Source organism: Mus musculus, chromosome 11, assembly GCF_000001635.26.
Source record: "Mus musculus strain C57BL/6J chromosome 11, GRCm38.p6 C57BL/6J".
In the NCBI taxonomy this organism is placed as follows: domain Eukaryota; kingdom Metazoa; phylum Chordata; class Mammalia; order Rodentia; family Muridae; genus Mus; species Mus musculus.
The window spans coordinates 18,647,390-18,655,227 of NC_000077.6; the positions used below are offsets into that span (position 1 = coordinate 18,647,390).

Genomic DNA, 7,838 nt, shown 5'->3' on the forward strand with positions numbered 1-7,838 from the left:
TTCTACCATGCTTCCTGGGCTAGGTGCATGGCCTGCTCTCCTGAGTGCTGCCCAAGTGAGAGATGGGGCAAGCTCTCTAGTGCACCACATCCATTGAAGGACAGGGCCAGTTATGCACAGCCCCTGGACATCCACATGGTCCCTGCTGGATGCCCTGACCAGGGACATCCCCGTTTTCTCTAGTGGTTATATGAGCCTTGGACATCTATTTTACCCCTGTTGCTGCATAACCACAGGAGTGAGACACAGCACTCAGCAGTAGCTCAACCTGAGACCTCACCATGGCCTCAAGTGGCAGCACTGGCCACTCACAACAGGCTACTCCTCTCCACTTTTGAGTGTCCAGTTCTATCTCTCTTCATAATGCTCAAGCATTTCTCTTTCTCTCCCTTCTAACTACCACATACTCATACATTGTGATGGCTCCTGGTTCAGGATAGCACTGGATGGCATCTCTATCCATGCTTTGTGGTGTGGGGCAAGTGGGTGTCCATGGCCTTCCTGTGACAAGCACTGGTGGGCAGGTCTGTGGGTGGCATGGCAGTCTCCAGGTCTCTGTCTTCCTCCAGCTGCTTTGCCCTGCCTGTATTTTATTTGATTTGATTTTTATGAGTTCTAGGTGTAAGACAGCTTTGACCACCAAGCCAGGCATCAAGCTAGCATGAATAAATTATTGCCATCTGCTCTTCCCCTGATTGTTACAAGAACAAAACCACCAACAAGGTACCTCTTTGCCCATTTCTAGAGAAGAGTAGGTTGCCCATTGACTGGGAGGGATTCCTTATTTTAATCACAGATATTATAAGAGCCATTTGAGATGGTGTATATTTATGTTGTGTTTTCCATGACAAAAAATAAATCAAGTGTGACACAGAGACAAAGTTTTACAACTTGTGTCCTATGTTTATTGAACAATTATATTAACGCTTCCCATTTATTTGGAGTATGCTCAGGGCATCTGGCCCAGACCACAGTAAAGAGGAAGCAAGCTGACTATTTTAGAGTTGAGTATGCTCTCATAACTGTTCATATAAGCTGCTATACACCAAACTGACCTCAATTTGGAAAGAAACTCAAGCAATGCAATGCTAAGTGAGGTTTGGGCACACACTCAGCACACGCTACAGCGCTGAGCCATGCAAAAGACTGCTAGGAGGTCACTAAATATGGCCCTAGACTCCACTTCCCGGAGCAGCAGTCAGGTAAAAGCAGTTATCTCACCAAGCTCTGAGCAGCACAGTGTAACTGAAAATGTTCTCCTGTGTCAGGAAGGCCTGGTTTATAAAATCACAAAAGGTAATAAGCTATGCTCTTTCTCTTTATTTGGCTAGATATTGATATTGTGGTGACTCTGTGAGCATATACTGAAAAGGGCACAACCTCTGTCAGTCTGAGTCCCTGAAAAATAGCAAGAAATAGAACTTCTACTTGCCTATTAAGTTTAAAAAAAAGAGTTTGATCGTGTGATATTTTGTAGAGAGCTAGAAAGGAGTCTAAGTGCCTAGTATCTTAACTAATCCAGGCAGTGTCTCCCATTCTGCTACACTGTCCCCAGCAAAAATCCCAAAGGAAACTATTCCTTGGTAGCAATACTAAGGCAGGTGGATGTGAATGAAAACAACCATGTGAAATGCTAACAGTGAGAACTCACAGACACAGACAGACAAGAAGACCACAATTCAAAACCTGGGTCAGAAACTTCTACATCAGTTTAATACTCAACCGAAGAGCAGGCATTCAGAAAGTACCTCATAAGTGAATGAGGATGGAGTTAGACCAGGATATTGTTCTGTGAATTTGAGTATTCCTCCTTCAAAGACTGAATTTCCTTTTTGTAAAGTTTTGGGCTCAGTCGTAGTTTCTACAAACTTAAAAACTCCGAATCCTTTTCTAAAGGTGACAGTCCCTTCTCATAGCTAAGTTAATAAACTGTAGATCCAAGGTAACTGCACTATGATAGCTTGTGCTCTCTGTTGCTTCTGGGTTATTTCATTCTAAGTACCTTCAAAAACTCACAAAAATATACTGTTAAGCCTATAGGATGCTCTAGAGAATTGTGTAATCGACACTTCCACATCAGAGGTGAAACAAATTAGACCCCTAGAGGCTCCAGCACACGGTTACTTCATCCAGCCAAGGCTGGAACTCAGGCCTGCTTGGCTTAGAATCCAGCTTCCCAATTATCCACATTTTTACAGTTAGACACACTGGGCCTACTCCATGTTTGGCTTCATCAAGGTTTACAATTGTCTCTCGTCCTTAAAATAATATAAGAACAATTTTTATCTTCGTGATTGGTTGTTTTTTAAATCATGATAGCCAACACGGCACACCCTTTCTTATATATTAGCTCTGTAGCAAGCTCAGAAATCAACTCACTTCCTAGTTTCCTTTGTGATGAGTATACTAAACAGAACGCCATATTGATCATGAACGTAATGGCAGGTTTCTTCAATTTGCTCATATTATCATTTGATATGGGGTTTTGGAGGTTTTACATGAAGGACCACTATTGTGTGAGCTTTTCCCTACCAGACTTCAATCGGTTGATGTGATCAAATGAACCTTCAGATCCTAAGACAAAGATTAGTGATGCCTGTGAAGTTAGTGTGGCTTTAACCAGCAAAGTAGGAAATCTGCAAGAAAAAAAAAATCATCCTACGACATCCACAGTTGCTCAGCCTGTCAGTTATAAGAGGAATGTCACACTGGATGAGAGTCAAGACACTGAAGGAAGGAGAGGTATGGTAGAATAAAAATCCTGCCAAACACAGAAAAAGAAGAAGATTTAGCCAAGTCACTCACACAGTTAGCAGTGGAGCCATGGCAAAACAGCACAAGTTAGGCAGAAAAGAACAAAACACAACCTACTCTTGAGAGTCTTGTGGGCTAGCTACCTACTACAAACTATCTAGCTACCAACTACCTACTGCCTGCTACTACATACACACACACACAAACACACACAGACACACACACACACAGAGAGAGAGAGATTTTCTTGTTTTAGCTCAAGTAGATCAAATTCAAGTCTGTTGTAATAATTGATGGTGACTTATTTTGAATCAAAATTATACTGATTAATATGGTAAGCCATGTAGCTATCTTTGTCTGTGTTCTACAACATGAGAGAATTGCCACAGGACTTGGGACCCAACAAGAGGTCGTAGCCTAGATGAGAAAGGGCATGCGTGCTTTAAAAAGAGCTCTTGAGAACTAGACACTGACCACATTGCCTCTCCAGTTTGACCTGAGTACATTCAAAGACTAAAGTGGAACTTTTGGGTTCTCACAGGCTGTATTTAGAAAGCAGTTTTAGTTTACTGCAAAATGCAGCACGAAGTTCTGAGAGTTTCCATATACCCTTGTACCCATGTATGTACAGCTTATGAATCAAAACCACCCAAGAAACACCAAATGACTCACTACAGTTGTCTACATCAAATTTGGAAGTGCACATTCTATAGGCTTGGGTAAACACAAGGCATGTGTCACTCCAACATTATAGATAATAGTTTCCCTATCCTATGTTCTACTTTGGGAGGCTAAATAGTTATGGTTTTCCCCTTTTGCATGGGCTATTTCCTCTGTTTTTTATGAATATTCTCTCCTGCTTCAAGATTGTTATTTTTCTATTCATCCTCAGGGAAGCCCGGGGGGATCGTTTTCTCTCTTATTTTCTAGAAGAACCAGGTAGAGATCTCAGAGAGGGTCTAACTCAAAATTTGAAAATGACTGCAGGGGACTAGAGCCTTTTAGAACTTCTTTCTATCAAACTTGTCCACACCGGACCTCCAGCTACTTTTCAATGGCAGCCAAGGTTTCCTGCTTCTGCTCTGGTTTCTGCTGAATGTTCTGCTCTTATAAGGTCGGATTCGCAGCATACGCCACTAGAATTACGGAGACAAAAGAAGACCTCCTATTACCTCATTTGTCCAGGATTCCTAAAGAGTTGTTGGTTGTTTTGTAAATTAAAATATACATCATTTACCCTTTTCCGTTTCCAAACTCTAATCCCTGCCATGAAACCCCTAACCACTCCTTCTCAAATTCTTGGCTTCTTTTCTTAATTATTATTGTTATAGGCATATGTAGATATATAAATATATAAATACAACCTGGTGAGTTCATTTAGTGTCACTTGTTTGTATATACTTTCAGAGGTGATGACTTGGTATTGAATAGCAATTAGGGGGCTTATGCCTAGAGAAGACTAATTCTCTCTCTTTCTTAATAGTCATTGGTTGTCTATGGTTCTCTATCTAGAAGTAGAGATATCTCCCTCTTCTATGTTAGCATGTCCATTGATGCTGTCATTGTTTAAGCAGCCATATGTTTCATATATAATAGGTATTCTTTCTCTATCATATCCAAGAAAACACAGTCTCACAATACACGTCCAAGTCCTCTGGCTCTTGCCATCTTCCTTTCCCAGGATGCACCGTGAGCTTTGGGTGAAGGAGTGGTACTGTAATTGTTTCATTTTGGGCTGGGTCCCTCAAAATTGTTGTTCTCTGCATTTGCTCTGTTGTGACTTCCCATAAAGAGTTGTTGATTTTTTCAATTATATTCATATTTATCTGTTGTTAAGATGGAATGACGGCACCTAAGCTCTTTACACGCTGGGTGAGAGAAGTTCCTTTTTTATTAGAAATAGATTTTTAGGTAAATAGAGAGAAAACCTGGGCCTGAATAGTCATCTACTATTTACAGTCAGAACTCAGGGTCATCTTTTACGTATTTCTAACATATGGAAGATTTATTGCACTTCTTTGAGTCATGCTTCCTCTCTTACAAAAAAAAAAGAAAGAATATTAAGTTTTAACACCAAATACATCTATGTACATTCTCAGTTCAGGATCTAATTAGTCATAAGTGATTAACAATTGTTCTTACTTTCAAGCTCTCATCTTGTCAGTTGCCATAGTAAAGCACTTAATCTTTGGGAAGCTGTTCCTTTATCTTTTATCTGGGAAGACAGAGACAGAAGCTTCCCTGGAACAAGCTGGCTATACAGACTCAATAGATTGGCAAGATCCAGGCTCAGTGGAGGAACTTTACCTCAGTGAATAAGATGAAAAGCCATTTAGGAAGCCTCCTGATGTACACTTCAGGTCTCCAGATACACCTGTACATGTCTGTGCACATACATGCTTGCTCACAAGCACACACACACACATATGTATGTGTGCCCACACATATGAACATGCACACAAAAGCATATGTACCACACACGCGCACATGAAAGAGTAAGAGAATATTACCATCATTATAATAATAATTATTGTTATTACAAATATTCAAAGCTGCTCCTAACCCAGCTGTCTTTATGAAATTCAAGAATAAAGCACAAACGTCTTATTTGACAATCCACCCTGGGCGAGTTTCCAATCCAACCCAGAATGCATGCTTTGACATGTTTTCTTCAATTGTCAAGCTTGTGCCTCTCAGCATCCACAAGAGTGATCAAGAAACTTTTCTCTTGTTCACCCTGAGTTTAACTATTCAGTGTTATTGATGCTAAAACCGAAAGCTATAAGTTGAGTTTTATTCACAGAAGCCATCTTGTTGCCCTTTCTCTTGTCACTCCCAGTTCAACGTGAATACGTGTGGACCATGAGCCAATGAATGAAAACCCCACAGGAAACGGTTTTCCTACAGAGCTGGAAGGCAGGGAGGGGCCTGAAAGCCACCCAGTGTCTTTCTCCACTCTCCTCATTTTACAGGGATCTCCCTGGCAGCAGTTTCATCTCCACAACAATCCACTTAGTATCATGACCCTGCCAGGTTTAACTCATAAACCCACCATGTGGAGTGTTGTAAGATCTAAAAATAATGTGTCTTACCAAAAGATAACTCTGCCCAAAACATTCTCCTGAAACCCATGCCCTTGAGCCTACCAGGTTATGTTTCCCCAGCCCAGGAGCTACAGCACAACCAGGGAGTCTCCTCTGTGCCTCCTTCATGCTGCTGTGATGGGGAAGCCCCAAATCACCAAGAAAGGCACTGCATTTCACACAGTCCCTTGTCACTAAACTACACCCATGGGTTTGAATGTTTGTAAAAGAATGGTCCTTACTGGTGGATCTTGTAGCGTCAGCAGGTTCCTTTATGGGATTGTCTGTTACTGTCTTTAAAACAATCCAGTGTACTCTAAGTCCTCCCTGGTATGAGTGCTCCTTGCTTCCTCAGACAGTCTGCTTCCCACTGTAGTCGCTGAGTGGCGTAAATCAATACAATGCACACCATAAACACCAGAAGTGCTAACCCTGCCAATTGGCTCTCTTTAATTGGTTTCAGCTAAAAAACCTTTAAAGCTATTTGAAGTGAAAAGGCAGACATATCAAAGGCAAGATGAATGGCCTGTAGTTGCTGAGCTGGAGTTTGCTAACACCAGCATGGTGTTTTTCATCTCTGCTCTGGGTTCTTGGGGTTTTGTTTTGTTTTGTTTTGTTGTTTTTGTTTTTGTTTTTCATTTCCTTCTGCTATGGTACTTCTGTGTTTTAGCAGTGTCCACATTTGTGCTTAGGAGAAGAGTGTGTAAATGTTGCTCAGGCTGAATGGTGCGTTTCAGGAACTGTGTTAATGGAGGAAACAACTTAAATAGAGCCAGTAACCCACAACCAGAATGATAATGGTGATTTCTCGCAGCTACCTTCCACACTAACTGTATAGAGACTTCTTACCTCACATGCTGAAGCAGCCCCCTCATATGCTACACAAAAATGGCAGATTAGCACTATGATTTTTATCTTGCATCATATTGAGCTTTCAAATATAAAAATCAGAGGCTTACATTCTTCTTTGTTGTTCTCAAGTGTTAGAGCACAAGACCCTATCACTGAAGATACCATGCACTTTGGATATAGGACAGATACAGAGAAATCAAGCTGGAACTAAGTCAAAATATTGGTTTCAGGTGACTAGGGTTCATTGGTGCAATGCTGCCTGCTGAGGGAGAAAACTTACCAGTGTTCTTAGTTAGCTGTATATTCTGTGTGCTGGCCTTCCAGGCAAGATATGTCTGGTGATACAATAGTGTCAAAACAGCCTAAGAAATAACCAACAATTTCCTGATTTGATTTAATGCTAAATTCACAGGAGGAATATATGCCTAGTACTATAAACCTGGCCAAAAGTCTTTGGCTGGGGAAGTCATAGGCCTTAATAGTATGACTGTTACTATTGATAAACAGATATGTTGTCTAACTGCTTTCTAATTACTCATTTTTATGACCATTGATTAATAATATGTCCAGCCTTGAGCAAAGAAGCTGGGGTTTTGTTCAGGGTTTTATTTATTCTACAGTGTGTAATGGTTAAGGTTCATATGTGGTCTAAATGCTGAAAATAAGGAAATGGAGAGTTCTTGACTCTAAATGGGACACCTATTGTACTCCCTTGAGGTAGATTGACAAGGAATGGCCAGGATGACTGTAAGATCCAGAAGACAAGCAGGAGAGCTATGAAGTATTGTCATCTGGATATTACACAACGATTTTACTCCTGAACTCACTGCAGCCATATTTGACTACGCAAGGCCTGTCTGTACAAGTTTGAGCTTTTCAGCATTCCATCATGTCAGGGCAAGAGGCTATCCCAGAATCTATCAGTATCCAGTAGGCCAGTGAGAGGGTAAGGGAAAAGGCTGAGTAAGTTGACTCCTCTTCCATGATTAATTGTTACTAAGGCCAGTCTTGTATGGGCTCAGTGCAGGTGACCACAGATGTGAGTTAATAATTGCATTAGTTTCTGGGTCTCAGGATGTCATTTACAGCCCTCATCCTATCCCTTAGCTTCTTCTGCAATGCTCATGAGCCTTCCAGGGGAGTGGTGTA

The 7,838-nt window shown here is 41.2% G+C and overlaps 1 non-coding gene across 1 annotated transcript; it reads right to left on the reverse strand.

The window, feature by feature from the left end:
• Positions 1-606: 606 nt before the first annotated feature.
• Positions 607-749, reverse strand: LOC115487899. Its single transcript, XR_003949927.1, has one exon. It is a non-coding gene; the product is annotated as a small nucleolar RNA SNORA48 (small nucleolar RNA).
• Positions 750-7,838: the final 7,089 nt, after the last annotated feature.